Source organism: Neolamprologus brichardi, chromosome 14, assembly GCF_056152115.1.
Source record: "Neolamprologus brichardi isolate AB-2024 chromosome 14, ASM5615211v1, whole genome shotgun sequence".
Lineage (NCBI taxonomy): Eukaryota > Metazoa > Chordata > Actinopteri > Cichliformes > Cichlidae > Neolamprologus > Neolamprologus brichardi.
Window position 1 is genome coordinate 19550710 of NC_142117.1, and position 23769 is coordinate 19574478.

General features: G+C 39.7%; 1 long non-coding RNA gene across 1 annotated transcript; it reads left to right on the top strand.

Annotated features, from left to right (window-relative positions):
- The first annotated feature begins 2594 nt into the window (after positions 1 to 2594).
- Positions 2595 to 22720, top strand: LOC102789784 (uncharacterized). Its single transcript, XR_015719986.1, has 4 exons — positions 2595 to 2865; positions 3241 to 3385; positions 3510 to 5379; positions 19333 to 22720. It is a non-coding gene; the product is annotated as an uncharacterized LOC102789784 (long non-coding RNA).
- The last annotated feature ends 1049 nt before the right edge of the window (positions 22721 to 23769 follow it).

Below are 23769 nucleotides of genomic sequence, written 5' to 3' on the forward strand. Positions count from 1 at the left end.
CAGGGGGTGAATTGTGGACTTCTGTTGAGCAAAACTTTGTACAGGTGGTACAGCAGGTGACATTGTTGCCTCACAGCAAGACTTTCCATTTAAAGTTGAAGTTTTTTTTGTGTTTAGGGTCTTACTCCTTATCCTATTTCCCAACTTCAATTTGTCCTTTCTGTGTAAATATTGTCACGTCTTTGTTTGTTATGCTTCCTGTCCGCCCCAGTGATTTCTCTAGCTAACCTTAAGCTTTTTGTGTCAGTTTAGGTTTTGGTTTTGAGTTTCCTTGTTAGACCTTTGCCTTTCGTTTGGAACCAAAGTGTAACATTTTGATTCAACACTCTTTAAGACCTGTTGCCACAGATTTTCAGTCCTAAATTTCAAGGACCTGACTATCAGACACTGTTCATTTGCTGTTCATTTTTTTGTCCTCCAATAATCCAGTTTCCTCAGATTTTTTAGGAAACACCTCACACCCTACCGAGATACACCAATGTTTTGGCTAACAGCTCTTTTAGAATGACTATTTTGCCTGTCAAAATGGGCTTTCTCACTCTTTTTGTAAAAAAAAAATAGGAACACGTATTTTTGTGATGGGTCAGTGTTAAATGGCTTAGCAAACAAAAACTAAATCGCCTGAGAATGGTCAGGTATGAGGACTGGACTGAAACTGAGTGAAAAAGTAGCCAGTGCCTAAAGAAAATCTTTTAAAGACCTCCTTCAGTCTAAAGGAACAAAAAATAAAGAAATGATGGGTGCTTTCAGACGTTTTGCACAGTCCCATAGAGTACTTGTGCCAGGATTATCCACCCATCCATCCATCCATGCATCCATCCATCTTCTTATTATTATAATCAATATGTGGATTCAGCTCATGCGGGCAGCAGTCTGTCCAGAGAAGCCCAGACTTCCTCACTTCCATCCACCTCTTCCAGGGAGACACCATTCCCAAGCCAGCTGTGAAATATAATCTCTCAGTTGATTATATTTCTCAGCTGGGTCTACCCCGGGGCTTGCTGAAACAAGTCCCTGTTTTAGCATGGACACTACAAAAGTATAAATATCTCACAATGCAGTGCAGTTGTGATGCACATAACATCCATTGCTGGAAGATGACCAAGGCAGATAAGATCTGCTGTAAGAGCAATGACTCTTCAGTTAAAGCGGTTTAATCTTGTAGTTTCATTTTGGCAGTTGTTCCATTGCTCATCTCAAATAAGTTTGTGTAATCACTACATCTCCACCTTCCATCATGTCTATGAAATGACACAAAAAACACAGTTGTATTTTGAATATTTCAATTGATACAGTGAGTTGTACATAGTGTGAGGTATCTGGTTATTTTGTCATAGACTGCATGGCTTTGTAGTAACCTCTCCTGACTCCTTTCTTTGCTTTATAGCTGCATGATTTGCTTCAGTCACTTAGTACAATCACTAGAGGACTCAGGTCACTTGAAAACAACAGGCATAGTGTCACTTAACAATGAAATGTTACTATGGGGTGGAGGGTGGCGGCGTTGCATCAGATTTATAGTCGTAAGAACAGCTAGTTTGCTCTGTGGATTGACACAAAAAAAATTCTAGAAAAGAAAACAACGCATCCAGTGATCATGTAAATGTTTGCTTGGACACACTCACTCGTGTACACACATTTGTGCAGACACACACCCTTCCCATCTGGCTGGCAGCACAGATGGTGGCACTGGGTGATGCTAGGGGCCAAAAGGACAGTTCTAACCAGCTACACACAACCACCCACGCACACAACCTCAGCCACACACACACACATACATATATGCAAGAGGAAGATGTGATGCACATGTCATCGTTTACACATATATGCACAAATGTTCAGCACAACGCAACATTTACATGCAAGCAAACCCACTCAAACGCTTTCCCTTTCTGATCTTCTGTCTCTTTTCCACTGGTTACGCAAACCTAAATGTACTAATGTTTCATTTAGAAGCTCAATGAGTCGATCACTGTTTGTCAAAACTGAATTTTCATTTTAAATGACATATCTTTTGCAAAAACAGTATGTGGCTGCAGTCGTATGAGAAATTTACTAATTACATTTTGCTCAATCTTTCTTCGATTTGCAGCTGTGGTCTTGCGCTGCTGAAGACCTGCTTTCATTCTCAGTGCGTTCAGTGAGCTGCGTTTTAGCACGTGTGGCTGGCACAGGTAGCGCATAGCAAAATCCTCATTGTTTGTTGAGCAGGATGTACTTTTGTTTTTTCTCCGTCAGATAGAGTGAAAGAGAGAGAGAGCGAGAGAACATCTTTGGAGCAGGTTTTTGATGTGTGCATGCATTTGAAAAAGTATGAACGTACTATGGATGTATTATTCATGCGGCGCGATTGTGAATGGTGTTCACATGTCCCCCGAGCTTTCCCCTCCCAGAGCCTGTCCAGTCCAGTGTGTTCTCGAAGCTTCTCTGTGAGGAAAGGCTGAAAAAAGCAGGCGACGAGAGTGAAAGAAAGGGAGGAGGAGAGGTGGTGATGGAATACATGTGGGGAAAGTGGAGACAGGGGGTAGAGTGGCGGAAGGGGCGGGGACGGAGGAAGTGAACGTGTAAACCAAGTGAGGAGATAGAGGGAGAGACTGAAAAATAGAGGCACAGACAGACAGAGAAGGACAAATATAGAGAGAATGGGAGCGTGGTGGGGGTAAAGGAGGGAGAGAAATTGAGGGAAACAGAGTGGGAGAGACAGAGGGAGTAAGCGGAGGAGAGGAGGCGGGAGGGAAGGGATACTGCATTTTAGTGATGGCACAGACTGAGGCTGCAGCAGCAGACAGAGAACGATGAGAGAGGTAGAAATTAAAAGAGAGCAGCAGTGCATTGTCAGGGAGAGTACGGCAGGATTCAACGCAGGTAAAATATCAAACTATAAATGAATGAAATATTGACAAAGCTCATTTAAATACTACTATACTGATAGTTTTGACTAACAGAGACTTGGAGAGGCCTTTTCCTCTGTGACAGCAGTTAACCTGCCGAACCATTCATCCTTTAAATCCATGCATGTACCCATCTTTATCTTCCTCTGTTCACCATCTTACCCTTCATCCATCCTCGTGCCTCTGTCTTCACACCTTTTCTTGCTAACCATCTTTCCATTCCACCCACTCACCCACCCATAAGCTTCTTCACCCCCTTTTCTGAGAACATCTCAGTGTTTTCTTAAAGTGTAAAAGACAGTGGTATTTACAGTAAACGTGCTTCTGTCCTATCTTCTCCTCTTTTCAGACTGTCACAAAAACATATTTGGAGAGCCAGCTGTGAGGGTTAAAGAGAGGAAAAATGGACCAAACTTGCTACAGGGACTGCGGCGAGTGAAAAAGGCATTTCACCAGTGGGAAGAGGAGAAACTAAGCCTTCTGTAATCAAATGAGTAAGACTACTAGCAACAGCAAAAACACAGACAGGATCAAGAATTTAAAAGCAGACTGCTGCCTCTGTTGGGAAAAAGTATGACTGGCTCCTTTTTGTCTTTCTGTTTGACTGTCTATCCACAGCCTGTCCTTCTGTCTGTCAGCAGGATGAAAAGGCATCATTTCAGCGCCTAGGACCAAAAAAATGCTGAACAAATCCTGATGGTTGTTAGAGAAGCGAGGCACTAAAAAAAAAAAAAGAACATTTGCAAGCTTCTGGAAGGAAAAGGGAGGAGAGAGCGGTATGACTCAGAGCACAGCAGCTCAAATGCCGCGTATTCTGCATGCAAGAGGAGAGGTGGAGGGAGATAGAGGAACAATGAGGAAGATATAAAGCGGGGGGGAAAAAAATCAGAGAGGACTTGACCAGAATTGAGCTGTCATTAGACAGAAGAAGGACAGGATGAGGACAGAAGTAACCACGCAGGCAGGCAGTGAGTGATAAATAGGCCACGTGAATCAGGTTGCTAGAGGGAGAGGAAGGCAAGAAGAGGGTGAATATAGAAAGTGGAAGGTTTAATTTGACTGAAGCCAGTTGAGGGAAGGTTGAGTGAAGGTTTGCTGCAGGGTTAGTGGATGGAGAACTGCAAAGAAGGACAGTAGGAGGGGATTAATGAAAGATTGTTTGAGCTCCTTGCGGGCAAGAAAGTCCTGCGTGGCTGTGTTTTACCTCCAGGAGAGAACCTGGCAGAGGTTTTGGATATGGAGCAAGTTTCAAGAGGGTTAAATAGAGGAAGGCAATGATGGAGGGTAGAAAGGATAGAGCAATATTGGAAATACAATAAAGAACAGAAGGACAGAAAGACAGAGCTGAAGAGAAAACACTGCAGACCAGAGAACATGAGATCCAGCGCACAGTGATGGGGACATGGAAACTTTAACTGTGACAACAGCACAGCAAGAGGTTGCTGTTAAATATTGATGCCGACAGGCCACTCTGGCAAGAACATGCTACTTGCTCCACAGAGGGGAAAACAGAAGAGATGCAACTGATTTCTTTCTCTCTGAGGAGTTTTTACACCAGAATAGTCAAGCTGAGCGATATGAAGCAGAGATGTTGGCACAAAATAACATAAGACATGCAAAATAGCCAGGAGTTGGCTTCCTGGAGGTTTTTTGGGCAGCTGTCCAACTTCTTTGGATTGACTGCAATGACTTTCTAGAGAAAGGAGGACCTTTAGGAAGAGGACCAATATTTGAGCGATCTCATGGGGACCAGAACATTTTCTTCTTTTCTACAAGAAGAACACTGATTTACATTTTGGATTGAAATGCTTCACCTGCTTCTACAGCGCCAGTCCTGCCAGATGAGTTAAGCCAACACTGCTGAAGCATAAAAGATTTTCTTGTGTGTTTCCTGCAAGGATTAGAGTTGAGTATTTGACCAATAGAAGACTGCTTGAGGAAATATGTGAGGAAATTCTTGGACTGAATAAAGTCCCACTGCCTCTTGATCTCTAAACATTCAGTAACTGCCATTTCTCCAACCTGAATTTCTGATTCCTCAAAACATCAAAAAACAGCAACAAAATGCCACAATCTCCATCCAGCTGCAAATAGTCCAGCTGTGTGTTTATGTGAGGCTGCGCAGGGGGTGTGTAAGGACTGTGGATGTGCTCAGCTGTGTTTGTGGGTATGCTTGTGTGTGTGTGTGTGTAGTGGTGTGTGTGTGTGTGTGTTTGCACTGAGCTTCAAACCCAGCTGTGTCGAAGTGTATTCTCAAAGAATTACCCAGAACTGCTTGTGTGTGTGTGTCGCCTGGATTCTCGGCACCAGCGACAGCGCTGGACCTGAACAGCAGTGGAAAGAGGGGGGACAGGGAGGGGAGGGAGGAGGAGAAGAAGAAGGAGGCGAGAGAAACCAGCAGGACGGTGGAGAATAAAAAACTGACAGCATGCTCGGATAAAGAGAAGAAAGGAAGGAGTCTTCGACTGCCCCCCTGGTGCAATGTATGGTGAGTACAAATATCTGCAAAAGCATGTAATGGTACACAAAAATCACTGCTTGGCATGAACTGTGGAGCCATCGTTTTGGTATATGTTCAGTATGTGAGAAAAAACGAAAAATGGCATCACATTTTTTTTCCAATAACTTAAAAAAGGGGCATTTTTAAAATTGTCTAATAGGCTGCAATTCTTTGCTGGTATGCTGCATGTTGTCAGCTGGCATGCTACCATGTATGAAAAAAAATTAAACTGGAAAAAAGTCCATTAAGAAATGGTGAAAAAAAGTAGTGGTCCCCTACTTTCTTTTGTGCACCTGACACAGCTTTCTGCTTTGAAAAAACTGTGGATAAGCATGTCCAAAGGGACTTATGTTTACAAGTGTCATGTGCACATGGTGGCAGTTGGTTTGACACGTAGAAAGTGAGCAGAAAAGTCATCTGAGCATGTGGCATATATGTTGAAGTAAATTGGTACATTACATCTCTAAGTGCTTACACTGCTAGACCACTGCCATGCCAAAAGCATTTCAGATTACGCTTATGCTCAACAATTTTTGCTAATAATTCTCACAGTAATTAATAAGATTCACAGAAAATGCCAAATTTCATGCTTGACCAGAGTTGGGGAACCCCAAATTTCTACTTATATGATATGCTTTCACAGCATCTTTGGACAGGTGTGGCTGTGTGTCTCTGTGTATCACCCTTTTAAAGATCATATTCCCCACAGGAGCTTGGTCAAGGTAAAAGGTGAAAGCTCAGAGGTCAGGGTTATTAAATTAAATTCATTTAATTTAATGCAGGTCATGTGATCTGACACAGTCCATATGATATGCAAGCCGAGGGGGTGACATTATGCCTCCATCCACTGATTCACACAGTTTAATGTAGGTCACATGATAGCAGTGCCCAGAGGGTCACATGACATCCAGCCTGGGATTTGAATAAAAAGTGACTCATCATCATTTTTAACCACACAATATTATTTTATCATTATGTATTAATGGAGAATTAAAGATTTTCAGTCTAGGAAATATCTTCTAGCTCTCCTAACAATTAACAATAATTCAGGCAAAACATAGAAACAATTCCCCTGAGCACAGTACAAAAATGTTAACGTGCCTAACACAAAGTGAGAAAGCACTTTCTATATAGGTACATGCCAAAAAAAGAAAAAAATCAATAAACATCAGAGCAAGTTATGACCTGAGGACTAACCTGCACTGAGTAAAATAAGTTGTATGTATAGTGTGATTTGCTTGGGACCAACTAAATGTTCCATGTTGGTATTAGAGATGATATTAAAATGTCCACTAATATTTGACATGCTGCAAGGATCACTTTGTTGTTTCTGAGAAGAAGCTAAATATTTATAGCATTAGCATTATGCTTTGATTATTTTACATTTTATTAAAAAAAAAAAAAAACTTAAATCAAGTATAAAATGCAATGTTGTTCGACCAGAACCAACAAGCTCAGTTGAGTTGTTGAGCAGTTAACTCAGCGAGTTCTTGTTATCCCCGTGTTTCTCCGACACCTTCTCACTCACACAGATGCACTCCATCTCTTCCCTTTCTGTCACAAACACATATACACAGTCACTCTGTCGTGAAGTAGGCACCCTCTTTGGTTCTTCTTTCCACACAAGCACACATACACACATCATTAACAACACACATGCACCAGCGTGGAGAAGGATGGACTGTTGCTGAGGAGAAGTGACAGTTGCTTGATGGCCGCTGGCCTTATATTCCAGCAGTGCTGGCCAGCCAAGCCCGTAATGAGGCTGTGGGACGTTTTAGTGTCATAAAGATCTGGCTCCCACACCATCACCATGATGTAATGCAAATCAGCTCAGTGTGTGTGTGTGTGTGAAAGAGAGAGAGAGAGAGGACAATGGTAAAATGACTATATTTGACTACATTACTATATATGCTACATTCTCCACAGCACACGGTGCCCATACATGTTTCCTTTGTGCATGTGCGTGACAGTGATCTAAGACTAAACAGAGTCTCTGTTCAGTGTGGCAAATACAAAAACTGTAAGATTAATGACTGAGACTTTCTGTGAAGTCAATAATTCTACCAGTCAATGACACCAATCAATACTTGCAATTCCTCCTTCCTGTGACCACTACTGGCTATACAGCCAACACATACAGCACAGTTCACCACAGGATAACCTAAATCTGTTATTGTATTTGACATTATTATTATTTTATTTGCTTAACAGTGACCTCACTGTGTACAAATAGCTAGATTAGGAACCAAGAGGTCAGATTTTCTGTTAATGAGAAGTCAGCGTTGATGAGTTACACACAGAGAGACTAGGTTTTAGTTACCATAGTTTATGTTGGCATAAATAAGCTTTATTTATTCATATATATCCATCCAGCTTTTATTTATCCAATGTTATTTATACAGCACCAAATCACAACAACAGTCACCTCAAGGCGCTTTATATTGCAGGGCTCTACAATAATACATACAGAGAAAAACCCAACAATCATATGAACCCATATGAGCAAGCTCTTTGGTGACAGTGGGAAGGAAAAACTCCCTTTTAACAGGAAGAAACCTCCGGCAGAACCAGGGTGAGGGAGGAGCATCCATCTGCCTGCTGCTGAGGTGAGAGAAGGAAGATAGGATAAAAGACATGCTGTGGAAGAGAGCCAGAGATTAATATATGTCTCTCTCTCTCTCGCTTTATATATATATATATATATATATATATATATATATATTAGAGATGCACCGATACCACTTTTTTGGAAATGAGTACGAGTACTTGCATTTCAGTACTCGCCGATACCTTGTACTTAATAAAAACATGATTTAAATTTACAGGTAACAGCTTTAGTTCTATAATTTAACAAAAAACAAACAAACAAGGGACTAGTTTGGAATTAAGAACATTTATTTAAAATGAAAAGCATGTTGTATGCAACATATTACACAATAAATAATTATAAAAAAACAAAATTTAATTTTAAATTTGTTCGTCTGTTTCTCTGTTTAGAAGTCTCACTAGCACAGTCACAGCTGGGATGACATCAGAGGCTAGTGCTTCGTAGCTGCTCCCTTTTTTAGTTAGTTCCTCAAAGGGGGCGAGGATGGCAACAGTCGTCTCCATAAGAGCCCATTGGTGAGCGGTGAGATAGTCAGGGAGTTCGTGCTCGGACACATACACGCCCAGCACTCGCTTTTGCTCAATGAGGGACTGGAGCATGTAATACGTGCTGTTCCAGCGCGTCTGTACGTCCTGCTGCAGTCTCTTTGTTGGCTGGTTGAGCTGTCCCTGAATGTCCTCGAGGCGGGAGTAGGCTAAGGTGGAATGTTTAAAATGTCCAACTATTTTCCGTCCCACTGCTATAGCATCAGCTATGCTCCTCTGTGCTAATAAGCATGGGTAAATAAGCGTGGGTAAACTCTTTGTACTCGTTGTCGTGTTGGGATTTTAGGTGCTTGATTAAATTGCTTGTGTTAAATGCGCTACCTTTAGAGCCTCCTCTGGACAATTTTGCTGAGCACAATTTGCAGTCCGCCTTTGTTTTCGTGTCTTCGTTCACTTTGAAATAGTTCCACACGGCTGATATGTCTCGCCTCGCCTTCTCCCCGCTCTGAGCTGCAGCCGGGGCCTGGGGGCGGGCACTCGGCGCCTGTGATTAACCCTTTACATGCCGCTCAAACATAGACAGGTCTCAGACCGTGGTATCCATCCTTGGTATCGGGGGACTTTTAACGAGTACGAGTACTTTAGAAAATGTGGTATCGAAGCCGATACCCGATACCGGTATCGGTATCCAGTATCGGTACATCCCTAATATATTGTACAGCTGGTTTTAGCCTCCCAGTACCTCCGAGTGAATAACTAGCAATAAATGGAAGCCGACTACGGGAGCCATTGAGGCTCAGCAGGAAGCATGCAGATAGTTTTTTATGCCTTCTTCATTTTGAGGTCATCTGGATTAAAAAAAAAACCAAGTTAATATTATTGTTTCCTATTTTCAAATTATTATTACAAGTCACTGAAGAGTCTTTGTTCAATGTTAAACAATACCACCATGATCCAGATCATCCATGGATATAGTATGATACAAGATATCTTGTGACATACTGCTGAACAGTGTCAGTATGCAGACTACTAACTAATGCCAAACTAACAATCAATTATTTTTATTTATAAAATTTCAAAACAATCCTATCACATACACTTATCTCCATTTTTTTTAGCTCTTCTTTTGTACCGCTACAATCCTTTTTAGTATCAGGTCCTCTAATCGCTTACTTACTGGTTTCAATTGTGACATATTTATTTGTAATGCTGCTCTTATTAGAACATTAGGATTACCTGACTGGTATTGATGGTTTGGATGCTAACAGATGAAGCACAGAGGTGGAGCCTTCTGGCAGGACTGTCTCTAATTATGTCTGCATCTCTACAATGTGTCTGTCATTTTAAACATTCAAGAAATATTTCTAAGGTAGAGTTTTACCAATATTGCTTAGTTCACAGTGTTGGGAAGGTTACTTTTAAAATGTATTCCATTACAGAATACAGAATACATGCCCCAAAATGTATTCCGTAACGTATTCCGTTACGTTACTCAATGAGAGTAACGTATTCTGAATGCTTTGGATTACTTAATATATTATCATGCTGTTTACAACTACATGAATGTACTATTGCTGTGTGATTTATTACTGTTACTGAAGGTCCGCGGCTCCGAACCGTAGTAAAGGGACCTCTGGCTAATACATCGTGTTCTGTGTCGGGCTTGTAGCCGAAAAACTAGCTTTACTTTGTTGTCTGGGTCAACTTTGCTAGTGAGAGACAGAGAGAGGCGTTGAAAGGCTGCTCCAGCGGAACTTATTGTTTTTGGAGGAAAACACGAACACAGCGTACAGTCGAGTCTTAATAGTTTACTTACAACTGGGCTCGTCAGGCACTCTTCTTGGCTGCAGTGGTTATTATTATATTTACATGCTTCCAGCTCCCGTTTTTGCTCGATGACAGCTCGTACTTTTCCTTTTTCTCCCTCCCTCGCTCACAGACACATAACGTGTATGGCAGTCCATTCTCCCTGCAGCACGGACTACACTGCCTATGATGCTACATTCTTTAGAGCTATACCTGTAGCATTCTGACTATTAGCTTAGCACAACAACAACAAAAAGGCCTCTCTCACCCAGGAAACACGCAGAGAGAGAGCGTCACCCTGTAACCATGGCAACCGTAATGCTGCCGGCTGGAACTACAGAACGTGGCTGTCAAACAAAACCCAAACAGTCCTGACCCGCCATAATATGAAATAGGGAAGTACTGCCGTGTAATCCATTTATTTCAACAAAGTAACTGTATTCTTCTAATACCACCTTTTTAAACGGTAACTGTAACGGAATACAGTTACTCATATTTTGTATTTTAAATACGTAACGGCGGTACATGTATTCCGTTACTCCCCAACACTGTTAGTTCATTAGTACTGATGAATAGCAGGCTATTTGAAGCACACACTATTCAAAAATGTAGAGACACCACTGCCAGCAGAAGCAGCATTTTTTTGTATATGACTAGAGGCAATAGATACTTTTATTAGTGCCTCCACAAATCTGTTATCTATTATGCATTACTACAGCAATAAGTGTATGGCTACATGGACATAACTCTGCAGCAGCGAGTCTTGTTTACTGCTCTCAGGCTGATCTTCAATCAATAATTCTACTGGCATAAATAGTTAATGTATATTGTATATTCATAATAATACAAAACCTATTTGAGTTATTTTTTAGCCTGTTGAGATCATTACACAGCTTCAAAGGAAGCACTACATACAAGAAAATAAAACCTGCTGCTGATATTGATGTAAAATGAAATTAGTTACTTCTACTGATACGATATCATTCTAATGTAAAGCATTCATCCCACAAGCCTCAGTTTCATCTCAGGATGTTTCCATGAGATTGCTTTGGTAGCAAATTGCTATGTGACCTCAGATTCCAACTCCCATATGCACACTGCGCTGTAGATGGACCATCTGTAGGGAATTTATATAACTTCCTATATAAATTAATCTGACAGTGATATAAGCAGAGGAGCTATCTGCACCAATTATGATGAATTTTATGCATGAGTTTTACGGGGCAGACTGCTTTGCATTGCTCAGTCAGCGGGGGAGCCGATGGTGAATTCCCAAGTGTTAGTGCACTTTACAGTGCCCTGATTGTTTGGTTCAAAACAAGTTCGGGATAATTGCTATGTGTGAAATATTAGCAATAATTTACAGATCAGATTCAAACTGTGATTGTTTTTAAAAGACTTTAATCACATGCTTTACTAAAATATTACTTTTTTCCCTCAAAAAAGCTGAACAGTCATAATTAGGGACATACACTCTTTTATTTTTCGTTTTTCAGGAGAATTCCAGTATTATACTGATTTATGCTTGCCTATACTGCAGGAATACTTTTTTTTAGGCAAATTAACTGCTCCTAGCCGTGGTAAAAGGATAAAATAGTAGAGTACGATAGTCCAGTGCAAAAACACATTAGGATATTTCAGTGCTTTATGGTACAAATATATTATAATATTCAAAACGCAAAGAACTAAATAGGATATTTTATTGCAGCTCCTTCTCTTTTGTTCTTGAAATAGCAGTGAGTTATAGCGGTTTAAATGGCTAAAATATACAGCATGTATTTAAATATTAATTCAAATTGAGTAAATGCTTGAGCTGCTTCAGTTAGTTCTAATGTGGGCTCTTAAAAGAAGAAATGATGGAAGCAAGGGGGAGAATATAAAATCCTGAAATAGATTTGAAACTACCCAGCCTGTGTGAACAATACAGCATATTACATGTACAGTATACTAGTGTATACACTGTGTATATATCTCAGTCAAAAGTTTTAGAACACCCCAATGTTCCCAGTTTTTAATTGAAAATTATGCAGTTTATCTCATTGCACTCTGAAATGAAAGCATAGTACAAATAAGAAAGCGGAGTTTAAAAAGAAATCATGGAATCAATTTATAGATCAAAATGTAATCTAAACTTTTGACTCTTCAAAGTTCCACCTTTGGCAGATATAGCAGCTGAACACACCCGTTTCATTCTTTCTATAATAGAACTCAAATATTCTTCAGAAAGTTCTTCCCATATCTGTTGCAGAAGCACCCATAAATGTGCGGCATTGTAGATTGCTTTGCTTTCAAACTTCTGTCCAGTTCATCCCAAACCAGCTTGATGGGGTTTAAGTCTGGAGGCTGTGCTGGCCAATCCATGTTTTCAAGCTTACCATCTTGTTCTTTTTTCCTGAGGTAGTTCTGGCATACCTTGGACTTATGTTTGGGGTCATTATCTTGCTGTAGGATGAACCCCTGGCCAACTAGGTGCATACCAGAGAGTATTGCATGGTGCTGCAGAATGCTGCAGTAGCCGTTTTGGTTCAGGGTGCCTCTCACTCTGTACAAGTCACCGACCCTGGATCCAGCAAAACAGCCCCAGACCGTCAACAAACGTCCTCCTCCATGTTTGACAGTTGATGGCACACACTGTGGAACCATCCTTCCGCCTTCTCAACGGCACACAAAGATTCTAAGTGATGAACTGAAGATTTCAAATTTTGATTCATCAGCCCATAATACCTTCTTCCAGTGTTCAGTAATCCAGTGTCGATGTTTTATGGTCTAGGCAAGCCTCCTTCTCTTATTCTGACGTCTAAGAATTGGCTTTCTTGCTGCAACTCGTACCGTCAAACCTGCAGCTCGAAGTCTTCTCACTTAAAACTGAGACTTTCTTACTACGACCACTATTATGCTTGAAGCTGTTGTCCTGTGAGCCACCTAGCTGCTGTTAACTCTCAGAAACGTATACTCTGGTTCAGTTGTGCCTTTGGGTCTGCTTTTGGGTCGGACCTCTTCTTGTCAGCGTTTGCCTTTTGATGGTGAAGGAAACTGTACTCACTGACACCTTGACTTTCTTTGCAATTTCTCTGTAAGAAAGACCAACATTTGTGTTATGGTGGTCTGTGTCTCTTCCATTGTCAATTGCCTTTTTCTTGTCATTTTTGTAGTAACACACTACGTTCTGCAGTACAATACCCTCAAATCATGAGTGTTAGAGAATCGACACCCACCCACCAATTCACTGTTCCTCTTCATTAGCCACAGATACACATATGCATGCATATTCATGATGTATATGTACATTTATAACAAGTATTTCATTTAAAATTAAGAAATGTAGAAATTTCAAACATGCAAAAACAAAACAAAACAAAAACACTGTACTGTTGGTGGATCAAACAACCATCCAGATTAATGTTTAATTTCATTGCACCTTTTGCAGTGCAATTGAACTTAAATACTGTAGGTAATAGTAATTTGAGATATGTAACATGGGTTTTAGTAGTATTGTCACTTCTCAGTTGTATTGATTGCAGGTCCTTACATTGTTGCTATTAAACAAGCAAAGCGAGAACAGCATTTAATCAAAGCATCACAGATCCAACAATCAAAGTACTACATCATACCATTGCTTTTACAATAGCATAATCAAAGACATAATTATCATAATTATACTTCTGATAAAATAATACATTAAATCTTCAAAGAACCAGGCACAGTGTTTGAAAATTCAATTCAGTTCAATTTTGTTTATGCTTATATCCCCAAATTAAAGCAATAGTTATCTCAAGGCACTTTGTATTGTAAAGTAAAAAGCCTGCACTGTAAGAGAGAAAACCCCAACAGAAAAAGAAAAGAGGAGAGCATAGAGAGACAGGCCAAAACAGAAAGTGTGGAAGAGAGAAGACAAATTTTAATGACATGTAGTAATGGTGCATGAACACATACAGTGGAAAGATGGGAATGGAGAAGACATGTTCAGTGCATCATGGGAAGTCTCCCAGGGCCTAGGTCCACCACAGCATAACTAAGACATATCTCAGGGAAAGTTTTAAGCTTCATTTGAAGAGGAGAGAGGGTTTCTGCTGCCTGAATACTAACTGGGAGTTGCCTGCAGTCTGAGAGCAAAGTGCCCTCTTAGGATAATATGGTACTATGAAGTCTTCAAGAGGTGATGGGACTTCATCTGTGTGTGAGGGGGAAAATGCATTGTTGTTGCATTCTAACACTATGCTATAATGATAGGTAACAGGTAGCTTGGTATGTGGCTTCATAACTTTAATGGACTTGAGCCAGTTGCTCAGATATCTACTGCATGTGGCTGAGATGCACAGCAATCTGGTTTGGGTCTGAACCACCTGTTTCTCGAATTGATCATCTAGAATATTTTTATTGTTCAAAGAAAAACATTTATGAAAAATATTGTATTAATTGAAAAGTTTCTAGTAGCTATTTGTGAAGGAAAAGGATCAGTCTTCTCTTACTTTAATTTCTGTAAGAGGATCAAATGGAAGAACCTTTAACAGGTGGCCAACATTTTTTCATCACCAGCATCCACGACTTAACTCACAATCAACACCTAACATCAGAAGTTAGTGAATAGTTGCAATGTACTGTATTTCAAATGTATTCTACTTTCTCATTTTTTCTCCTCTATTTCTATGCTTTATGGCTTCAACTTTTGAGGTGTGCCATGAATCTCCTTTAAGTGGGTTGGAAATAATCACATTACACTGCTGAATGACTCAACTGCATCAAAAGATTGTGCTGTGTCTCTAGTTCTATACAGGACATGCACACAAAAACAATCGCACCCTTGGGCAACCTGAACAGCTGCTAGATGTTGAAATGTTTAGCCAGCAGACCAACAAAATGAAAAGATTGAACAACAAGTATAGAGAGTAGAGAACCGGGGCAGAGAAACTCTTTGAGGATGAATAGCTACTAGTGTTTATTATGTATGTACATGTCTGGACTTACTGATGTTAAAGAGTTCAGAGGGAATATGTGCTCTTTCACAACAACACATTATAAAAAAATATTGTTTCTATGGCCAGTTTTTGTCAATACTACTTCCTTCCACTGTAAGGGCGTGGATTATAGAAAAAAACTGGATGAAAGTGGACTTAGTCATGGATGGTTCAGTGTACTGGACAGCCCAACAGTCACTCATTTTAGAATATATTCACACACACGCGCGCGCGCGCTTGCGCCGTCGTAATCCTAACCTCCCTTTTTCTGTGTGCTCCCAAACTGTCTCCAAGGACGGCTGATAATTCCCTCATCAGCATCTGACCTTATTCATTTTTAAAGGACACCACTGATCCCTCACAGCTCTAATGCTTAGCAACAGAGCATACAGAGGAACAAAAGCATGGAAGAAGACATAATGTAATGAATTTTACAGACTGTGGATTTTGAAGAATTTTGACAAAAGATATAATTGAAATATTGGAACCAGCTAGAAGAAAAGATGCTTATATGAAATTGCTTTAGGAGTATTTAAGAAATGAAGAGATTAGGGTACATCGATTCAGTGGCAATAAAACATTTGTGAAGCCTTTACAGTTATCAGGATTTCTAAATTTCTGAAGGTGTTTTAGTTTTGGATACCACGAGTGCCATGTCTCGTACAGAGAATAGTATTTTTGCATTACCAAAAATTTATCAGCACATAGCCAATGAGCAAATAGCAAATTTCGCACACATGATGACTGAATTGTCCACACTTATTTATATTGTTCACTACAGGACAAGGGGTCTACTGTATGTCAAAGCAACATACTTGCTGATTTTTCTCTGAGTGACAGCTGCCTGTTGCTGTTTTGGAGACAGCGCTGGAATCATTCTTTCCATCTCTGTGGCTGGTGTTGAGCTGTTGTGCTAAATGTGCGTGTTTTCTTTCTTGAAGTTGAAGAAGAGCTCTTCACAGAGAGGTCTGAGCCTGGTACTGCATGGGCAGTCTGCAGGCACAGAATGGAGCTGTGCTCACTCATTTCCACAAATTGTGTAATGTCAATAATGCATGAGTCAGCCAGTAGTATGGGGTACTGTGGTTTGTATTAATGTTACTATTATATATTGACAGAATTATTATAGTTTAGTACTTTCTAATTAGCTTTTCATTTTCATTTTATTTTGACTTTTTGTGTTTTAATTAAGTTTAGTTTCACTTAGTTTCCAAATTTGATTTTCTCACTTCAGTTTAGTTTTCTTTGTTTGAAAGTGTTTAGTTTAGTTTTTATTAGTTTCAGTTTTCGTTTTAGTCTTTTAAATTATTGTGGTATGGTATGGAGGCATGATTTAGGAAAATCAGAACAGGTATTACAGTAAGAACACAGTTGACTCACAGTCTGGTAAACATCCAGAGTCTCAATAAACACATCCACCAGTGCCTCATCAGACAACTGTAATAACAACTTTACCAAACCAGCAGATACAAAAACTAAAGAAGTTTACTTTATGTTTTTATTATATTTAGGGCCTGAGCACTAAAAGTGCAAAGGCCCTATTGTATCTGCTCTGTTTCTTCTTATTATTATTCAGGCAAAAATAGTGCCTTTTTGAGGGCTTTAACATGCTCAAAAACTTATGAAATTTTGCACATGTGTCAGGTCTGGTGAAAAATTTTGTATTTTAATGGTTTTACATAAGAGCATTGGGAAATGGCTCTGGAGCGCCACCTATGCGTTGTTAAATGCAGCCCTGCGACCACATCGTTTGAGCTACATGTATGAAATTTGGCTCACACGTGTATCATGCTGAGACGAACAAAAAAGTCAGTGGAACCACTGATGCAAACCCAACAGGAAGTCTGCCATTTTGGATTGAAGGTGACATTTTGGCTCTAATTTTTCCATTTCTAGGCCTCGTACTTTTGCAAACTCCTCCTTGGGATTTGATCGTATAAGCTTCATATTTGGTCAGTGTCAACTACACACCTGGGCCAGGTTAAATTGTAGAGCTTTTGAGTTTTCAGGATACGGTGTGACCGTGGCGGCACGGCGAATTTTGATCATTCACCATGAAAATCTTATTGCCTCTCATTCTGTCATACATTGTCCGATCTGGACCAAAGAGCACACATATGATAAGGATCCACCCCTGAACAAATTTCAACTGCCACATTTGACATCAATGATAGCGCCACCTAGTGGGAACAGGAAATGTCATGTTTTACACTTTGGGGTACAGTATTGTGATGGGTGACGTCTGCAGACTCAAATTTCTCCAGGAAAGCCTTAAGGAGTTGGTCTTGGGAAACAGCGAAAACTGTGAGTTTTCACGAAAGGGTGTGACCCCAGCAGCATGGCGAACTTTGATGTCTTGCCATGAAGAAACAAATTAGCATAACTCAAAGAAAACCAGTCTGATCAGTACCAGACTTTACAGGCATGATGTCAGACCTGCTCTGAATAGATTGATATGCCCATCGTCAGGAATACGCAGAGCGCCACCTAGTGGGAACAGGAAATGTCATGTCTTTCACTTTGATAAACTGATTTTCACAGGTTCATCAGGTCCACCTCAAAAGCGGTAAATATTAACATCAGTCCCTCATGATGCTTCAGTAAGAAAATTGTGATTTTAAACTGAACGGCACACCCTGGTGGCAAGGCGGTTCACCATGAAAGATGAAGTGGCTTTTGAGGGGCTTGGAAAGTGCAAAAACTATTGGAGTTTGGGCCACACCTCCAGTGTGATAAAGGCTTTGTTGTTATGTGATCATTTTCATGGAATATTGCGAAATGGCTCCACAGCGCCCCCTACAAAATTTCAAAACATCAGCCCCTGCTGTGTTTTATCTATGAGGTTGAAACCTGGTAAGCTTATGGAAGATATCAAGATGTACAAAAAAGTCTCTTCGAGCAATATCCCAAATCCAACAGGAAGTCAGCCATTTTAAAATTAATGTGTAATTTTGGCAACATTTTCCCCTCTTTTCAGGCTTCATACTTTGACAAACTCCTCCTCATGATTTCATCAAAATGACGTGATCTCCGGTGCATGGAGTCTATAGACCTTTGTGATAGTAAATTGTAAAGCTTTTTATGTTTGGCGAAACGGGGTGGTCATGGCGCCACATGGAGGTTCACTCACTAGCCAGAAAGTAGTAATCTGCTGTCACTCAAAAGCACAATGTCCAATCTCTCCCAAACGTGGCAGCCATGAGTCGAGAGTCGAGCTCGTAAATGTTCGATATGCCATTTGTCAGTCATGGTTAGAGCGCCACCTAATGGGACGACAATAATCATCATCGAACAAGATGAAATTTTAGCTTGTGGTTCTACACATGATCTGATGTCACATGATGATGTGACATCAGATTGGACGTGCTGTGCTGGGTGTAGGTGTTGGGCGTGGCTGAACGCGCCGGGGTGCGAGGGCCCTCATAACGCTGCTTGCAGCTTTAATTTAATTAGTTTTTCTCTGGTACTTTGAACACTGAAGTGATGAGAATGAGAGATGAATTAGGTGGAGGAGGGAGGAGTAGGGTAAGGCTATAAACATGCAAAGACAATGAAGTGAGGTCATTTAAGGGTTGGATACAACACACACAAGATACACAAGGATACACAAGGCAGTCAAAAAGAATCAAGCCAGATCAGCTAGAGCTTAACAAACAGCAGGTTGCTTGTAACTGTCCACTACATACATCACACTTAGTGTTTTTTATTTTACCAAATCACGGCATTTTTTGTAAATATTAATATTTTATTGTATTTTTTGCTGTGCATGTTTATTATTTCTCTTTCTGTAGGGTTTCTTTGTGTATCTGTAATGTTAGATATAGTCAAAGTTTAATTTTGACATTGAGGTGAGATGCTTGTGCCCAACTGTTGTGTCTTATTTGTCAAATTTCACCAAGTGTTTAGCAACTGCACGAAATGGTAAATATCAAATGAATGCAGGAAAAATGAATGTGTTTGTGTTGTGATGGGGAAAGAACAGTTTTCAGCGATTCTGTGTTATAAGTAATGAACCTGTTTCTTCCTCTTCTCCTTTCAACTTTGTTGCTGTATCTTAATTCTTCTTCACTGTGTCTGTTACCAGGCGTCACGCCCTCTGGGGGTGGGGTTCTGTGATGGTAACAATGGTCCCGGGCAGCCGCTATGTCTGCAGCGCTCACGCAAGAGAGGATGACTCCACGAATGACCGTGAAGAGCGAATCTTAGCAGTGCTGGGCATCATTGGGACCATTCTCAATCTTTTAGTGGTCATATTTGTCTACATCTACACCTCCGTCACCTAAGGCTTTCTGATGGACTTGAGCATGGAGATGCTGGCACAATACTTTTACCAACACTGCCATCCTTCTCTTTAAGTATTTCTATACTAAGAGGGTTTGATTATTTGACGTCAGCGCTGACTTATGAGGATTGCTGGCACTTTGTTCAGCTGGATTGTAACTATTTTATCTACACCTGCGTCTACACTGTTTACTCCTTAAGACAGCTCTGCTCTGCTAGCTAAAGACTGCCTGCAGTCACAGAGGAGGAGCTTCATGTGGAATTGCCTGGAGTTTCCTGTACTGTTCATATTAACTGTGTCATTTCTTTCCCCACAGTGTGTCCATTATGGCAACAGTGATATACCTGTATTCATATTGCTCCATAACTGTGGGCTAACATTTATGGGATGTCTCAGACAGCAGGAGTGGAGGTCATGATTGTCTTCAATTTAATGGTGTTCAAATTTGAAAGCCATGTTCCTTCCACACTTTTGTGCAAACTTGGAAAAAAAAACCCCACTGCCATTTATCTAAAAGGTTACAAAAACAAGACACTTTTGATTCAACCAGAACAAATGAGTTGATAAGAAAGGTATATGCTCCTAAAACTATTACTTGGGACCAAGATTGTTAAACTAATTATTATCATTATAAACAGCAGGATCCTTTAGCCTATCTGCTCCCAACACCCATACATTTTCTTGAACAGAACATCGATACTAACACACAAATAATCTAAGCGTCTAGTGAAATACCACTTTTATTAATTAACAAATTTTTTGAAAAGGTTTTACATGGACCTGACGTGTCCATACCTGAGCACACCAGAAGAAAGATTCCTGGCTGTGCTAGGAGTCATTGGCATTGTCCTTAACCTCCTGCTTCTAGTCTTTGTCTATATATACACTTCTATCTGATACATCACAGTTTTTCTGTCAGAATACACTGCTGTTAATCTATGATCACATTCCTCTAACTTACTACAATGATCACATCTTGCATTAAGGAGGTTATTTTATTGCACTTGCCTAAATTGGTAAACTGTGACGTGGTTTATATCACATATGGAGATTGCATCTCATTCTAGTTTGTAATGGAAATACAAAATGTGAAAGTATTTGCTCTACAGTTGGTTTTTTATACAGTACTCTTTCACATGTGTGAATCATGAGATGTTTACTTAAGCTTATATTGCTGTATTGAAATACTCTTTATAACGCTTTGACCAATATAACTCATTGTAGTGTTTCTGTTCATTCCACACGATTACCGATATTAAAAACACGAAGACATGAAACTGGATGACGTTTTAGCCTTTGCAGAAGCTTTGTACATCAGCAAAGATCCCTCTGTGCATAATTGGGGCCACAAAATGACTGTCTGTGTTGTGTTGCCATGTTTCTGTGATTGGATATGGAAGCCAGGCACAGAGCAGCAACACAGAGTGCAAAGCATGAAAAAGAGACAATGTCACACAAATCAAGACTGTGTACTTTTGCAGTGCGACACAAAGGACTACAACAGTGATAAACAAACTGGTGAGAAACAGCATGGCTTGTCAGAAAAAAGAGGACATCAAATCTCTCTACAAAGCTTCACCATCTGTCTTGAAACTCAGAAAGGCACAAAAAACTCCCCGGGATTTGGTTACAACCTGTTCAATGGAGCTGCATGTCATTATGGATATAATTTTAGGTTTAAGAGCTGTGACTGTATTGGAGGAGCAAAGCAAAATGCAGCTGACAAGCAAGCAGGGAGGACTGGCTCGAATCTACACTTTATCCTCATCATTCTTTTCTCCACCAACAAGCTGACACCAGAGAAGACATAGTAACACGTGAGTCCCTGCTGTCATTTCACAGAGCACAGGAACCATTTATTTCCCAAAAATGAATGACCAGCGACTCTGAGTGCTCTCCTAACTTTCTGAGATTTCTGTTGGCTTGTGTGGAAAACCTTGATATTTTATAATTTCTGCATATGATTACTTGTTACACTGTGTATGTAAGCTCTTAGGTTTAGTAGCAATTTGACATTGAGTGTTTTGTTTGGTTTGTTGTCAAGTAAATCCAAAAGTCACAATCACTATACAAGAAAATGTTTGAAATGAAACTCAGTGTAGATGGTTCTGTTGACCACAGTCTATTTTTTATAAATTGTACAGGGTTCAGACAAGTGTGCCCACAGCCTATACTAAATACTGGATTATAAGTGGCCACCACAGACTAGCTCCAAAACTGAGTTAATCCCCAGGGAGTCCCATGGTAAAATGACCAAATTTACAACAGAAATGACCGTGTCTGAATTGTGGGATTTAAAAAACCCTTCTCTTTAAAAAAGTAATTGCATAGGGGTTATTTTTTAAAAATATATAATTTAAATTGTGTTTTAAATTGTATTAAGGCTTAAAGGCTTATTAGTGGCACAGCCACTTTGATTGGCAGGTGTGTGCAGACACTTGCTGCTGTATCCTGTAGCTGTATGCGAGGCTTCACCTCTGCTAGCCACTGAAAAGTACCTCTCAAAGTATATGTGGTGTTGGTGCCTTTTGGAATATTTTTAATGCAATCTATCTATCTGACAAATAACATGGTTTATTGAGAAGTTGATTACTAACATGCTGTCAAAGAAATCCACGCTGCAATTTAAGTGAGCGATATTCTAGCATTTTGTTGTACTATGCACTAATTTGCAAGTATCTGTGTATGTGTTATGCACCCATACGGATGGATGCACCTTGCTAACCAAGCTTGCTAGCCTTAGCTGTATTACTCCACCCTCTCATCCAAACATGGTCACTTATGGCCAAGGAAAATTTATGTGTTGGCAACCAGAAAGCTAAAACCAAGGCTTTAAAATGGAACTTCACGAACCAATGAATGATTTCATGGTGGTTACATCAATCTTTCACATGCGCTGAAGAAAATTCATTTAAAGATGCATAAGCAACTCACATGAGAACTCTCTGAACTTCTCACTTGCACATTCACGCTTACACAGATTATGATTAGTATGTCTTTTCTTGCAAACCCCTCACTGCATTTTTCCCTGACCTCAAGTAGCACATCAAACTCTTTCTGCAACCTTATAACTGGAGGCTATAACCTATAACCTGTTTAATTATGTTACCTTTTCTTGCCCTGTTCATCGTGTAATCAATGGAATCAATGGACTACCTATAATAATAAAACCTACATTTTAATAAACTGATTTTTTTTTCTGTCGTTGTTGTTGAATGATTCAAGTTTTATGTCTGGCAAAGAGTATAAAGTATAAACCAAAAAGTCTTCACTTTTGTGCTCACACACCAGCTGCTCACATATCAGTTTGTGGGTTTATCTCCACCTTTTATAGCGCATAAGAACATTTTAGTGCTAGCCTACTTAGATCATTGAGACTTGCACCTTTATTTCTTGTCACATTTAATAATTTAGTTTGTATTTTAAGTGTAAGCTGAGACACAGAATGAGGCAAACCTTTGGTTTGATGGAAATCTGCTGTAACCCACTAAACATTCGACGTTGGATAGACGTGCAGAACTTGTCTATACTGGGTCTGTTGGTCCATGACCAGTTGTGGACATCTATATGACTTCCAAACTAGATCCACAATTTGGATGTCCAACCACGACCCGGCTTGGACATTATTATGATGTTCAACATTTGAACTTTGGACTGGCTACATTTTTTTAAACATCATGTGGACATGGTGTGGGAATTTTACATGATTAATAAATGTAATATTTTTGTGTTTACAAATATCAAAATTGTTGTTATCCACATGACACATATAAATACAGATTATATATACACTAGCATGATTGATTATGTGTTAGCCTATTGATTTATTCAGTACATGTGGGGGGTTTTCTGTTATTCTACATTTTCCAGTTTTTCTTTAACTGGTTTATTTATTTCAATTAATCAACATATTTGCTTTCAACCAGGTTAAAACTGTCATTTCTTAAAATGTGTTGAAATAAAAAAAAATGCTGAAATCCATGTTAAAATGTAAAATAATCATGGTTAAAGTACAGTATTTAGAAAAATTTTAGAATTCATTTTAAAAGAAGCACAATGTATTGTAAAATTTTAAAATATCATTGGCTGTATATATGGTTTACTTTGCAAGTATCCTGCTTTATTGTGAAGAGATTTGTAAAAGGAAGTGAATGTGATTGTGATCGGTAGCAGGACTGAGAGAAGTTGCATTATAAAAACAAGATCTATAAATGAGTTTTGACATTGAAAAAACAACCA